Below are 16,057 nucleotides of genomic sequence, written 5' to 3' on the forward strand. Positions count from 1 at the left end.
GGTCAATACCCAGAAACCCTATCCAGGTAGGGATCACACAATAAAACCAGATATAACTCAAGTCCTGGGAAAACTGTCCAAACATGTATGTTTTGTTTTTGTTTTTTTTTAAAACGACAAATAGGATATTTATATTTAAACCTCCCAACAGCTTCCTCATAGAGAGGAAAATGTAAATGGATGATGCCATGAATGGATGATGGATAGACAGATGAAGGGTAAACTGTGGTTAGCATGGAACACCTCCGTCTTTGTTTCATAGACACACAGACTCATCACCATGCATCAGTGTGATACGTGGGTGCTGGGTTTGTTTTGGTTGCCAGCTGCAAAAGACAGACAGCACTGTGCAGATAACAAGTCAAATCAAGTCAAATTATATGTATATAGCTCCAAGATCACTTACCACAATTTGCTTCGGGGGGCTTGACAAACTGTACCGTGTATGACAACCTCTGTCCTTAGACCTTCGACTGGGTGAAGGGGAAAGCTTTCAACAGGAAAAAAAAATGGAAAAAAAAACTCAGGGAGAGACATGAAGAAGAGATCCCCAGCCTAGGAAAGACAGACATGCAATAGATGCGTGCACTGATCAACAAAATCGCAGTATAAACAGGTTATGACGCTAACATTTCTGATAAATGTAGATTGTACAAACAATATGTGAACAATGAGGACAGTCCACACAGAGAAGATCATCAAGAAATCACAATATATACAGATTTTCACAAGTGAAGCCAGTGGATCCAGAAGGGTGTTGAGCAGCTTTGGCCGCTGCTGTGTAGGTACAACCTGAGCCACACGACCTCCTTCTCTATCATGGGGTCCTGGAAGGAGGACAGGGCACACGACACAGAAGACGCAGCGCAGCATTCCCACAGAGGAGACGGACAAACACACAGAGGGAGAAAGAGAGACATGATAACATGCAAACTAGTGAGAGAGGAGAGGAGACAAGAGAAGACAGCTCACTTATGCAGCATCATCACCTCACTGTCTCATCACTGCTGTCTGCTTACAGTCCGATAGCCACGGGTTGACATATTCTTTTGTGTTAACATAGGTTTAAATGAGCATGTGTTCCTCCCTGCAGCATTATGCTTCACACACACACACACACACACACACACACACACACACACACACACACACACACACACACACACACACACACACACACACACACACACACTGCTGATGGACACTGAACAGCTTCAGTGGAGCAGACAAGTGCCTTGCTTAAAGGGACCTCAATTTTTAGATTAGGTCAGATGAAACTTTAATGATCCCTGTGGAGATGTCAGGTCATTAGAGCAGCAGAGGATAGGCTACAGATAAGAATAGCTCGAATGGAGTACACTGCAAGAAACAGTGCAAGACGAGCATGCTGGGTATGATACAACAAATAAATGACGCAGTCACAGTTTTGCAGGGTAATACAAATCACATATTTACAGTGCATGTAATGCTTCTCAACATGTGCATTGTTACACCATAAGTACGTGCATATGCTTATGTAAAGTCATATTTCAACTGCTGATTCTTCCTGCTGTTAAAGTATGACATTTTGGCTGCAATGTGTGTAAATAATCTGAACATCCAAAGTCATTTCTTGTGCAATGAAGCAAACAGTACACGCGAGAACAATGTGCGCAAGATTTAGCTTGCCATTGATGCCACTGACTGTGGCATTTGGAAATAGATTACAGTTGACTGAACAAAGAAATGTTTGACAAAAAGGAAGCAAAAGACAGACAGACACAGAGAGAGAGGGACAAAGAGAAAGAGGGAGAGAGAAAGAGAGCTAGAGAAGGAGGCAAATATAGATAGAGCCAGAGATACAGAGAGTGTCAGAGGATATACGGAGCTCAGTTCAACTGGGTTACAAAGTTTTTCCAGTCTCCATTTCTGCTCTAACTCCCTCTAGTAAAGGCTTTGTCCTGATTTGGCATGTGCGCCTGTGCATATGTGCATATTCTATTCTAGTCAGTTTAACAAAGGGGGAAGGTTTGGTGGGACACAGAGTGGGGCAGAATATATCACAGACACAGACAAATGAGATGTTATGGTGTGGTCAGGGGTGTTCGGAAGTAAAGGCTTACTGCCAAGATTCTCGTAGCACACTAGCCTTCAGTGTGGAGCAGGCTGGTAAAAGGTGCAATGTGAACGAGATGGCCAGAGTTTTACTTTAAAATGTTTTCAAAAATGAAGGAAAGTGAAGAAATAACAGTTTTGACATTATGTCAAAGACCTCTTTGTATCGTGTTGCAGAGATATCCTCTGAAGTTAGCATGCTATCCGTCTAGCCCCTGGCCAGTCTTGTCTCGCAATACCTTTTTATACCTAAAGGCCGTAGTTTCAGCTGGGAGATGTATGAATGTGCTACCTTTCACAAGAAATAAGATAACGGCATGAAAAAAACACAAGTTTAAAATACTGTCAGGAGAGGTGCTGTTGTTGTGCTCTACAGACAGACCTGTGCACTAGAGTTTGTACCTAACAGCTATCAGATGTTGGCAGCTGCTCTGTGCCTTGTAGTTTTTTTTCTTCCTCTCAATATGGTGATAAATTTAAGTGTATGATTTCCGGCTGCAAGAAAGGATATCTCATTGTGATTTCAGTTGGACTCAATGTCTGTCTGTGTACATTTTAAGCAAAGAGATGTACCCACGGACATGTAGCAGCATTTTCAGCCTCAATGATAGAGCTTTCCTTTTCCAGCTGCTGACGCCGCTTCCGTGGCACTAATCACCTCCCATACAGCCGTTCCTCTCATCACCGGTGGGTGTCGCTGCTGACACTGGTACCCAAGTCGTCTGTCAGTCTGTCTGGCAGGGATGGGGGGATGTTGTACTATGAACGAGAGAGAGAGAGAGAGAGAGAGAGAGAGAGCACCTCTGCCGCTCTTCCTGCCTCCTCTCCTGTGCGCAGCGCTCCGGCCCGGCCGCTCCTTCCTTCCTCATTTCCTCCCCACAGCTGGCTCTCCTCTCGGATGCTGGCTTGCCTTCTCCTTTCAGACACCGCGCTGGACCAAATACTTCGGAGGGTGGAATGACTGACTACCTGTTTTGCATGGTCTGAATTTCGGGAAATTCGCACGTCGGAAAGGAGGGGAGTCAAGAGGGAAAAGGAGGCTCTCCATCCCCCGAGGGAATTTATTATACAGTAAGCAGGCGCAATGTCATTCCAGTTCCCTCATTCCGCTCGTCTCATACCTCCCATCTGTGCAAATGCTTGAAAAAAATGCTAGAATGTGACAGCCGGTTGGGAATATGGCTGGCTGTAGTGTTTTGTTGGGACTGTGTGCCAGATGTTTTGGCTATTTCAGTTCAGTTTGTTCCGAGGCGTGGTATGGATTGTGTTTTTTATTATGGTGCGCTGAAGGGCTGTGGTGCGCTTGCATTGGTCGTGGACTGAAAATGGAAACCCCCATTTCACTCGCCATCCATCCATCCGAGGCCGGGGTGTGTGGGGGTCGGAGAAAAGGGGAGGGGGGGGTTGTCTGATGCAAAAACGTTAGTACTCTCAGACTGACGGAAATCTGAGCCATATTCGCCGGATTTTCACAGGTGACAGCGGCTCCGCGTGACCGGCTGCACCGTCTTTGTGCCGCCTGTGCAGGGCGATGCTGGGACGATCAGAATATTTGTTTCCCACAGCCATAACCAGGCATGTGAACTGGATGAAGAGCACCTTGCTGCCTGTGAGCTCCAGCTCTGGCCCGTCTGCCTGCCTCAATGGCTCCATGTTGATCACTAAAAACACCACAGTGTGTTTCTGATCAGCTCCAGGCTGCTTCTCCTCCCCACTGTAGAGTAATTAATCTCATTCATCACTTTGCCAAGATTACTGTGTTTCAACCAAGAGCATCATAATGTTTGCTCATGTTAATTATTTGTGGATTTCTGCTCTGTGACCTGGCAGAAATTAGGCCCTGCTCTTGCCTGCCGAATTCATCCTCATGTAGCCTCTCCAGTCACCATGGGTTGCACGGCAGTTTATGATGCCTCATTTAAAGTTAATTTCTGTGTTTTCTCTTATGGGCTACCATGCTGTAGATCACTGATCACTCCCAAGATGGAGGAGCTACCCAGCCCTAATAAGAAGTTTAATGCGAAAGATTGGGGGCTTGGGGGCAACCAGGCTTCTGATTAGGCTAGTAGAGCAGATTGTGTCTGACAGTGAAATGTATTATTAAGTTGGTTACACATGCTGCTTTTTCAGATTGACCATTGTATTTGTGCATGTACAGTATGTTGTAGCAGATGTTTTCCATCAGGTCTGAGAGGAAAACATGACAGAGATCAGAGGCTATGGCAGTATAAAACTGAGTGGATCATGCTTAGTAGTGACGGTGATGCGTTTGTATTTATTGAGGTGGAAAATAAAGAATTGACACTAATTTCTCTGCTGTTTAACCTCTGGATCTGTGAACTGCCAGCCATTAGTGCAATGGAGAGTCCCACGGCTCCTATTAAACACAAGAACCAGTCAAATCAAAATGGACCAGATGTCACATGATAGAAGTGTGTTCTTAATATTATTTAGCTGATGAGGCGGTGATTCTACTCCTCACCTTTTTGGCACATCACCCTTCAAAGGAATAATTTAATATAGAGATATTTAGAAATATGCTCATTCACTTTCTTGCACTCATTTAGCTAGGCTTAGCATAAAGACTGAAAGTCTAACAAAATTTGCCTTCCAGCACCTTAAAGCTCACTTATGCAAATGTTATATCGTGTTTGTTTAATCTGTACTAAAATAGAAGTGTAAAAACAACAATTGGTCTTTTTCTTAGCCAGACGCACTGACTTCCTGGAGCCTAAGATGGTTGCATGTCGACCTCGTTGGTTTCAATCATTTCATGTAGCTCGCAGCAAGAAAACACATCTTCAAACAAATCTTTGCCTTAAAGCAAATCAATGTATACTTGTGACCTCTTGTCACATTTTGCGCATGTATGTCTCAGTCCTGAGCCAAGCAATGTTACCCTCTCAGGTTGATTGATTTGATCGGTTTTTAGACACCTAAAGAGGTAGAAGTATCCCATATTTCACAATTAAAAAAGCAAATTTAAGGAAAATGTCCAAATGTAAACACAATGACCCCTCAGATTGCTCTTGGACCCTTTGGCTAGGAGCAGCTGATTTACCACTATCCGGCCCCATAATCCTAAAGAGATATCATTGTCAGGGTTTTAATACAAGCTCTCTTCTCTGGCACAAACATGATCACAGTTTCCGTTCCTTGTCTCCTCTATTCATTTGGTCTGCCAGAGTGCACACAAACAGCTTGAGTTTACTGACTCCTACAAGCTAGATTTGCAACATCTCAAGGCGCAGTGCAAAACACTTAACACAAACAGGTGAAACTGCCAGCCAGTGTTCTCGTCACACAACATTTAACTGATCAAAGAGCTTCATCTCCCAAATGTTGCTTCATGCCTTCCCGTAACACTCTGAGCAGCCTTACAGGAAGCCACAAGTCTTCAGAGTACATTCACCTGCTACTCTGGGGTATAATGGAGTACCCCTCCCACCCCAGCCCCTCTCTCCATGTCTCTGCCTAATTGCCCAAGATTCATGGCTGATAGTGGAGTGACCCTATACCTACATCCCTGGTGAAAAGTCTGAAAAGTGATGCACTGCCACAGTTCAGAGAAGTGTTATCATCCTTCTCCAAAGACTCCTCTTGGCTGCTGCAGCCTCAACAGGCTTCATTAAGTTTTCATATTACGAAGATGATACATGTGATGTGGGCAAACTCTTAATAAGCTTTCACTGAGACAGATCTGAGACATGAATGACTCCCCCTGCACAGTCAAAATATTTTGTATCTATTGATCTCTTAGTCTGCACTGATACAATTAATTTGGACAGCATGCTGTGTTTAATTCAGCTCACAAGACTATAATATAGAGGGAATAGACAAAAGCAATGAAAACATTCAGTTTATTCCAGCCTGTGTCTTATGTCCTATTTGCTATGATAACATGAGCAGTCAATACGGGTTTATTTAGAGGTAAAACTTGTGAGTGCATCAGAGTGTTGGTATTAATCTGTCATCACACATGAAATCTGTATGTGTGCACAACTATGGCAAAAGGGTTAGGTTCAAGTTCAATTAGGATCACAGCAATCAACTGTGTACAGTTTTATTAATACCAAAAGAAATGATGGCCAAAGCTGTGAAAAACAGACCTAAGTTGTATGAAACTGCAACTGTATTTCAACATCGTAGTAACCTAATTAAAATGCATGCTTTGAATGTGTATCATAATCAGGATGCATGCCACTTAGCAGCATTTGTCATCAGGGGTGTGGCAATCAGCACTGTAATTTGTGATTATTCAAGGTGTTATGTGAAACCTGACGCAAAATGTGCAGCCAACACGAGTTGAGACTAGGCACCGGGGACTCTAAAGATACTCTAAGGTATATAGGGGAATGACAAATAATTAGTATGAAACATTATATAACCCACTTCTGCAGCAGCATTAGCATGCTTTAGTTACTTCAAAGTTGTTATGAGTAGTTGTGTTATTCCATCTACCCCCTGTAGACTTTGTGTAAGATTATGTAGAAGAAGCAGCTCTGTTGAACTGGAGGATTCTTGGTGGTAATGTAAGCATTAGTTGTACAGCTAATAATTAGGATTATGTAAATATTTAACACATTTGTAATCATTTTTAATCAGATTTTTACATGAAAAATGATTATTTCCTTGGCTCAGAGTTGTTTTATTACTACTGCTACTGGTACAACAATTTCTAATAATAGTAATATATACTAATGATAATTATCGGTGTTAACAGTTTCACATGCACTTGTTTTATTTTTTCAAAAACCACAGTGAGACAACCAAAACCATTCACTACCTACGTGAATCACCATCTATTGTCCAAACCCGATAATCTCTGCTGATAACCTTGTTCAGAAAGAGAGACGCATTGCAAGAGAGAGAGAGGGAGAGGGAAAGAGAGAGAGACGCTGTGTGTTGCCAGGTCATTGTATTCCAATAATGGCAGCGTCTGATTCATATCACAGCTGGCACCCCCCCTCCTCATCAGTAGATGGGGAAGATACGTTGCCTGGTCAACAACCTCTTTTTGCCTTGAAACATTCAGAACGGAAACACAGTAGGAGATACAAAAAGCAGGAAAAGTTGCTGCCATCATGGCCCATGATCGCATAGGCATAATAAAAATAAAAATAAAATGTATTTATGAAGCACTTTCAAAAGATTAGACATTACTGTAGCATAATGTAGAAAAGATAAAGCAGTAAACAGTAAAGGGCGACTAAAAGAATTACTTCTGATTGTACTGGGAAAAATGAACTGAAAACAGTATGCTCAAAACAGAAAAGACTTTAGCAACACCTGGATAACAAATAGACTTTTATCCAATGTGTAATGACTGACTGCCTTTATCAGTCTGACTGATGTTAAACAATGAATGTATATTAAAACAAAATGCTTTGGAAAATGGTCATATACTGTAGGTCAACTTTGTTCGTTGGTTTTCATGACCTGTATTTAAGTTTGTTGTGAGGAGGTGACCTCTATCTGTCATAGTAGTTATGACAGGACCAAAGGAGGAAGTCAAGTGATGTATTATAAAGAGCAAGAAAGTCTGCCTCTGGAGGAAGGTGGGGTGGATGGATGGATGGATGGATGGATGGATGGATGGATGGATGGATGGATGGATGGATGGATGGATGGATGAGTCAGACAAACACAGGACCTTCAAAACTTGTTTTTAGTGATGGAACGTACGCAAGTTACGTCACTAACAGTAACACACTTGCTGTAGCCTAAACTATTAACTCTGTCAGTTTTGGTGACTTAACCTAAGCAAACTGTGACCATTTCACAACTTTAACCATGTGAGGACCAAGGTGTGGCACGACGAAGGGCTGGTTTGACCTAAACCTAAGCAAACACTGTTTAACTGCATCAAAGCTGTATCTACTTTGTGCAAACCTCTTTGCTGAGGTCTTCGATATGGTCAAATTTAAACTGTCCACTATTGGATTCAACTGGATAGCTTCATCGTGTGTGGTTTCTGGTGATGCATGTTCTGATGTGTTGAGCATTAATGTAGGAGTCCCTCAAGATTTGGTTTTAGCTCCACTCCTGTTTTTAATGTCATTAAATTCCATTTCCTCATCATTCACAATGGCAAAGTAACATACTGACAGATGATGCTTTCCTGTTTTTTCAGTCCCTCATTCTGGCTTTTCACATTAGACAAATTGCACTTAGTCTTCATTTTGCTCACACTTCTATTAAATCTGTCTGAAACTAGGTCCAGTATGTAGTCTAAGGATGACGTGATCTCCGTAATAAACCCACTCAAAGCTTCAACAAGGGCCTCAACAGGGAGGGATGAGGTCTGGAGCTCAGGGTTCAGACAAACAGCAGAACATGAATAGTACCAATTACAAGATCAGGTTAAGACGAATGTTAAATGCAGGTCTGTAACAGGATGCAAACTCAGTCGCACTACACACCTGTCCACCAATCCAGCACCCTTATGTTGCATCTCGCTGCATAAAAAGCATACAACATCTTGCATTTACATTGAAACCTGGTCACTTCACTAACTAGGTGAAGAACTAATCCTCGGTGCATGTAAATGAAGTCAAGGATGGAGGTCTTACAACAACGACGTCTCCACTCCAAGTTGATACCTTTAGCAGTGATCAGGTGCAAAAATCAGGGGACAGAATGACCTCTGACCATTTCCTCTCACTGCAGCTTCCACTTGTGGGTCCGGCTGGGATCTCTAATGGATGATGCCAAATAACAGCTGCACTTTGCTTTCCTGTCTCAGGCACTGAGTGGTTTTCCCTCTTCTCCTCTGCCCTAAGAGGAGAGAGGAGCGGAGCAGGAGCTCTGGAGAGGGTAATGGTTGTTTTGTCGGACACATCATTTTGTCACTTGAATTTTGCTCATTTCACTCGATAGTTGAGTGCACACTTTGCAGCTGGGAAGCTCTGCTTGCAAAATTGCTTTGCACATATATTTACTATGGCACCTATCCCGTTGTGCATCAAACAGACACTTGAGCGAAAATGTGACCATATCTGTCTCCTCTGATCAGTTGGATAATATCATTTAGTTCAGTTTAGCGATCAAAGAAATATACGGAATAAGCCTCAGTCTGCACAGCCAAAAGAAAGCCATGCTATTTTTTTAATTACTGCAGCACATTAGCAAATTAATGAGTAATGGATAAATGAGAGGCATCTTTCATCTCTGTGCTAAGCCAAGTTCAGGCCAGGGCTGTCATCATTGTTTCAGTGAATCCACTATCCACTCAGTGTCTGGCAAAGCTCAGACCCCGCGTGTCCCTCTGCACCGAGGAAGGCAATAATACTCCTCCTAATCCACCTCTCACTGCATTGCTCACCCAATCAATCCCCCATGGAGTGGGACGTTGCCAAGTTGCGGTTGCCAAGTTGTGGTTGCTGTGGCAACAGGGACTCGGGTTTGCTGTGATGTCAGCCAGGTGCGTTCTGGCAGTTTGGGCTGTAACAAGGCCGGCCCTTGTTGGGGATAATGAGCAAGACTCCGCTGTCATGGCGTTGACTCTATCTGTGGATGAGCGGAGGTCAGCGAGGGGCGACTCCCAATTAATGAAACCCGAGAGTTTTCACTTTCTGGTTTGTTACTTCATGTTTGTGTGTGGACAAAAGTGCATTTCTGCAACATGTGTAACAAAAATTAAAAGCACATTCACATATGTGGCCTATTACACAACAATTGAATGGTCACTGGAAATGGTTATTTTAACAATGAGAAAAAGGTGCAGAATTCCACATCAAGCTGAACAGAAACAAATGTGTTGGACATATAAAGTTGGTGTGGCTAAGTGTTAGCAGTCAGTTGCTCACTTTGTGGTGCTGGGCAGAAAGCGCACAGTGTTTATCACTGATAACAACTGCTTGCACAGAGAGACTGAACTGATATCAGCCCTATGTTTAAGTCGCAGATCTTAATTGGGATTAGAAGGCCTAACTATAATGTAATTACTGAATTTCAAAATCTAATCCCTTACCCTACTCATAACTGAGAAAAGGAATTGTGTAATGTGTCACTGTCCAACAGCTGCAGATTGAAGGTGTTTATGTGTACAGTTTTTTTTTTTAGATATTGCAACACTTGAATGTTTATTTAAAGATAATCTAATTATAATACCCTATGATTTTGCTATTTGATAGCTCAGTTATTAACGAATGTATTTCAGATGATTGTCAGTGTTAGATTAAGATTTTAAGACATGGTCTCAAAGCTCAGAATAAATGTGCCAAATAATAGAGCTATCTTCTATTCATCCCAATCATTGTCTTGTTTTAGGGTATATATATCCATGCATACTCATTATCTGCCCTTTATTTACCCTTCATGATTTCAGCGGACTGAACAGGACAAACACACGAGGCACCAGGGCTTTTAGACCAATTTACCTCCTCACTCGCTCTATTTGGGTGAAAAAAGCTGGTTGTTCTTTCATTGTGTATGCTTAAATCTAAGTGACTTTGCATGCCCTTGTCTTTTTGCATGTGTGTGTGTTGTTGGCAGGGTGGGCGTTGGAGGACTGGCTGCAGCCTAACAGCTAACTCTTTGTTCTCACGTGCCTTTAGCGTTTATGAACTCTTATGTTTAAGAGGGCCTTACATAATTATAAATGAGCTTCTTCTCCATAATGCCGCTGAAAGAGGGCCATTGTGTCCCACAGAGCTTGGCGCTGTGAAGTTAAAAAAATGACAGATTGTGTTGGTCAAACACCCATTCATCACTTATCACCTTGATGAGAACAATTCTCACTCGGCTTTATTTTACTGGCTGTGTTTTCTGGATATGGCAGAGGATGAATTCATACAAATGTTCCACATAATTTTCATCTGGGTGTGGAATTAGTGGTCTTGCAGAGGGCATTTTTTCCCCCCTTATGATTTTTTTTAAGCTTTGATCCTTTTTGTGTCCAGTTTAATAAAACAATACATTTGCACTTCATATTGGCAAATAATAATGATATTGCACATTGAAGATTTGTTTCAAGTTTTCCCAGTGATGGAAATTTGTGAACATGCTATCTTCTTCTCTTTGTCCTCAGCCACCCCACCCATCTTGGCGCCATTGTTTGGATTTTTACCCAGTTGGTTGTTTAATATTTTGCTGACGTGGTATTTTGTGCGGGGTCTGTTGCAGAATGCATGGTGTCAGTGTAGTGGTTTGCTTCAGGCTGTGTCCTTGATTGTTTTTGACCAAAAGCACTTCCATTTTCAAACCCTGAATGCACTATAAAAAATTACCTGACATGGAAATCCTGAAAAAAAAAAAAAAGAATTTTAAACAATTAAATAAGGAAAGGGTGTAAAGGAACAAAAGAAAAAAGAAAAATCACCAGTGAAATTTGGAGAGGATAGTATCTTTACTCTTTCTCTGACAGCTTTTATTTCATAAGCATTTTTTAAACTTTAAAGGGCATTTGGATGCTCCAAGCCCTCATTTATTGCTAATGCTGTGCAAGCATTTGCTTGCTTGCAGGTTTTGTATGAGTGGGTTTGTGCGTGTGTGTGTGTACACGTGCATTAGAGGAAGTGGCGTCAGGCCAGTGTAGCCCAGCTTTGTCTGGCTTTAATGCCTCTTCATTTGCTGTACTCACATCCAGCCAGCGCCCTGACAGCAACTAATCTCCTCTTTATCTTAAAGGTTTGCTCAGCACTTTGGTGGCCCATTCAGACGGGTGCAAACCAAAGATTTCAGGCAGCCACGCGGAACTCTGAGTTGACTGCTCTAATATGTCCATTAGTTGTCATTGTACTTTGGAGTAGTGAGGTTGGCTTAGCTGCAGCCTAGCTCTAACCTGGCCTTAGTCGAGTTTTCAGACATGTCCGCACATAACAACGGCATTTTTGCCAATGACAAGTCACTGTGCACTGTGACCCTATCGCCAGACAAGAACAAGATGTAATGTAGCCACTTTTTGAGCATGCATTCTATTAACAATCGTTAATAGGCAACACTGGGTCAATCCAGTGACCCCCTGAGTTTTCATGTAGAATCACCAGAAGGTCATCATTTCCACTTCTCCAGTGAAACATCCCAACATCTTCCACATGAACTGGAACAAAATGCCAAACAGCCATTCGTGGTTTCCACATGATAACTTTTTTGACCAATCAACACTGCAAGAGGATAAATGCCTCGGACTTCTTACCAGTCAGTTAGAATGGATGAGAGTCGAACATCTTCTAGAACTCCAAGCAAGTTCATTAGAAGTACCATGACCATGACGAACTCTGGTGGCCTCTTAACATTTCATGTAATGCCATCACCAGGTCAAAATTTGTCACATACTTTGGTAAGAATATGCAAAACTGATGACATTCACATCAGCTTCAGCTGCACTTATTATTGCTAATCAGCATGCTAACAAGCTAAACTGAGAACATGATGAACATTTTACCTGTTAAACATCAGCATGTTAAAATTGTCATTGTGAGCATTGTAGTATGCTCATGTTTGCTTTTAGCCTCAGCCTCACAAAGCTGCTACTGTAGACATACCCAGACATTATGTGGTCATTTTTCCTCGTGAAGGGTCACTGTGCTTTACTGTCACATATGTTTAGAAAATGAAATGTGTTGTCTTTGCACGTTTGTCCATTAACCTTAACAACAGAGTCATCCTTTGTTCACATGTTGTCATCACAATAGCCTGAATGAGGTCATGAGTTCGGAAACATTAGAGCCTTTTGTGCTTGAAGAAGACATGAGTCATCAGATTTGTTGATCTATCAAACAATGGCAATTAGTGTGACCTAATAAAAAACGACTGTGTCCGGGATAAAGAAAAATTGCTTTTTCGATTAGGTTTTTTCTGGAATTAGTCGTATGTGAAAACATGAACAGAACTTCTTATCTGGGCTTTTTGCATGATATTTAAAGACGAAGCAAGCAGTCTAAATAATGAGGATGTCGTTTCCAGTGATTGTTTGTGAAATTACCCCCAGATCACAAGACCACGCCTCTGCTGTATGTGGATTAGCTGAAAGGATTGCTGTCATTGACCAGCCTGGCTTGGGCTGTACTGTACACACAGATACAATCTATAGAAACCGCACGACACTCACTTCTTAGTAAACAAGCATATAAAATAAATGCTTTTTCTGAATTCTTTTTTTTTTCCTGCAGAGTTTGGAGTTGTTCCTCATTTTTGCATTTACCATTACATCATTATTATATTTAACCCTGACTCGGTGCACATTTGGAAACTCAGACTGAACTTGTTGAAGTTATTGTTTTTGTCAGGGACAGATGAGGAAAAAATTGAGGTATTTTAATCAGCTTTGATGTTGGAAGGAGAACAGGACATTTACACTTGGGAAATTGAACAAGATGGAAATGAAAAGAAATCAAAGATGCTTGTGCTTTTTATAACTGCTGTGAATCAGCTATCGGACACTCTCTGTCAGTTAAGTGGGACTTTTTCGGGTGTTTTATAACCAGGCCTACTCAGGCAACGACGACTCCAGCATTTGGCAGCTGCTGATTGAAACGCACACACAGAATGAGTTTCTGAACATAGCTCAAAGGAAATATTTTCTCTCAGACCTTTTAACTTTGACTAATAAGGATTTGTCAGGTTGAGCTGAGCATCGTGCTGATGACTAAGCATTGTGTCTGACTGAGAGATGAGGAGACTTTGCAGTTTATTGGCTAAGGGTCAAATCCCTCAGAGATTTTCGCTCAGCTGGCTAACATACTGCACTCCATGTGCTCAAGTATGCGAGTTAGGGCTGGGAATTCCGTATTTGCACTCCTCTCAGCTGCTGTAGTGAAATAACACTGTGTCCGTACTTATCTTAATTAATGAATCTCATTGATTTGTTGCAGTGAAATAAGACTGTGTGATCAGTTCCCTCGCTTTTCAACTTAATTAATGGAAGACATTGATCAGAAAATGATAAGTTGGATGTATGTGTTTCTACAGCGCTAGACTTTTATATTACAAACCCTGGATATGTACGACTCCTGCTTTCCTCTTTGTGACACGTACATTAATATTCATGACATTTTGATTGCCAGAAAACTCATTATTTACACAAGGAGTCGTGTTGCATTTACAGGCATTTAAGTGCTTGGCAGTACTCCTGTACACAACTACAAATGAGTAAACCCTACAATCTCAGTTACTGTATCGGAGGCCATGAATTAGCATGAGTCTCCATGCTAAAAGTACTGCTTTGAGCTAAATGCTAACAGCAGCATGCAGACATGCTAACAGTAATAATGCTAATATGTAATGATTGCCATGTTCACCATCTTAGTTTCTTAGTTCAGTATTTTAGCATGCTAACATCTGCTAATTAGCACTAAACACAAAGCACTGATGTAATTACAAGAAAGTCCAAACCAAATTTGATGGCAGTCCATCCAATAGTTGTCGAGACATTAAATGACAACATCATTGTGGCGCTAGAGGAAAAGTCAGGAGATCACCAAAGTAAGATTCATCATCTGGGTACCACAGATGTCTGTACAAAACGTCGGGGTAATCCAGCCAACAGCTGTTCAGATGTTTCAACCTGGTGGAGCGAATGACTGACTGATACATAGAACATGGCTGTTAGCATAGAAAAGTGCTCAGCATCATATCTTATGTGTGTGATATGAGTGCATAAGTGCATAAGGGAATAATTTAACAGTACCCTCTCAGCAGGTCTCCATCAGCTGCTGCTCTTTGGCTGTGTGCGTTTGTTTTTACTCACATGAAGCACGAGTGCTTGGTGGGTCGATTATCGCTCCTTGTTCTGAGACTTCACTGTTTCAGCAGAGCACAAAACGAACAATGCTAGAAATTGCAAGATAATTTGACAGGGTTCATGTGCATTTACCTTTCTCTACGGCCCTGGTTGTAGCAAGAAGCTTTAGGTTTTCATGTCCATGCTGCACTACACTGAGTTAACGTTTAGCAGCATTTTTTTAATATTCAAAGTAAAGAGGAGTTGTAAAATTTCTGTTTTTATAGTTTTTCATGTAATGATGATGTAGACCGCTGCCACTGGAAACACAAGGCTTAGGCCTGGCCTCTTAGGGGAAAGCATGGAGAGGAGAGGAGAGGAGAGGAGAGGAGAGGAGAGGAGAGGAGAGGAGAGGAGAGGAGAGGAGAAGAGAGGAGGGGAGAGGTTATTAGACAGCAGTGAGGAGAGTGAGGAAGTGGAGACGAGTGCAGAAGGAGGCAAGAAGAGGCTTTATGTATGTGCGCAGTGAACATTCTTCACCAGTGACTGTGGGAGCCAGTGACACATGAAATATGAGAGACAGCAGCACTCTCCACTATTTATAGCACTGCAAGACAGAAAGAGAAAGATAGAGAAAGCGGCCACACCACATACACTCCAGGGCAGAGTTGGCATCATTTTTTCATTTGCAAAAGAGGAATTGCAGCCAATTTTTAGAATGCAAATATGTTATGGCAATGGCATCCGACAGGCCAGTCGGTGTATACAAGCCTCTTCCATAGTGAGAACCTATGTAAGTGTCTGGCCATCAGTTTTCTTTTCTGACTCACAGAGCTAAACAGATGCCCGGGGAAAGCGCCGGTCGCGGCTTTGTGTTGCCGCTTTGTGATGATTCGAACCAATCTGAAGCTCAGCACTGTTTTGCACAAACTGCTAAAAATGTATCAGTGCTGCTGGAAATGCAACAGCTCGTCCTGTTCTGCTGGAGATAATGATGTAAAGAAGTCAAAAAGGAGCCAAGTCAAAGTGGGCATGCAGCTTAAAGAATCATTTCAGTGATGTTATGTAATGTTTAGATGAAGCCCTGACCTGCGAGTAAGAATCAAAAGAGGCTGGAAATCGTTATTTGGTACTCTTGTAGTGGCTTGTCAAGCACTAGAAACAGGTGACGACGTCAAATTAATAGGGGTTAAAAGGGCAGCTGTTACTACGAATGGATGGATATGTTGGAAACAGTCATCTTTAAACATCCACTACGCTATGTTTCTGATGTAAGATGATTTGGATTGATGTGATCCA

At 42.0% G+C, this 16,057-nt stretch overlaps 1 protein-coding gene across 7 annotated transcripts in view; it reads left to right on the plus strand.

Moving 5' to 3' along the window:
• Positions 1–2,833: 2,833 nt before the first annotated feature.
• Positions 2,834–16,057, plus strand: part of ctnnd2b (catenin (cadherin-associated protein), delta 2b) — a 165,046-nt gene continuing 151,822 nt past the window's right edge. For all 7 annotated transcript variants that reach the window (XM_070973592.1, XM_070973594.1, XM_070973596.1 and 4 more), the window contains exon 1: positions 2,834–3,165. The gene's annotated coding sequence lies outside the window, so the exon portion shown is untranslated. The remainder of the gene's footprint in view (positions 3,166–16,057) is intronic.

Source organism: Chaetodon trifascialis, chromosome 11 (genome assembly GCF_039877785.1).
Source record: "Chaetodon trifascialis isolate fChaTrf1 chromosome 11, fChaTrf1.hap1, whole genome shotgun sequence".
In the NCBI taxonomy this organism is placed as follows: domain Eukaryota; kingdom Metazoa; phylum Chordata; class Actinopteri; order Chaetodontiformes; family Chaetodontidae; genus Chaetodon; species Chaetodon trifascialis.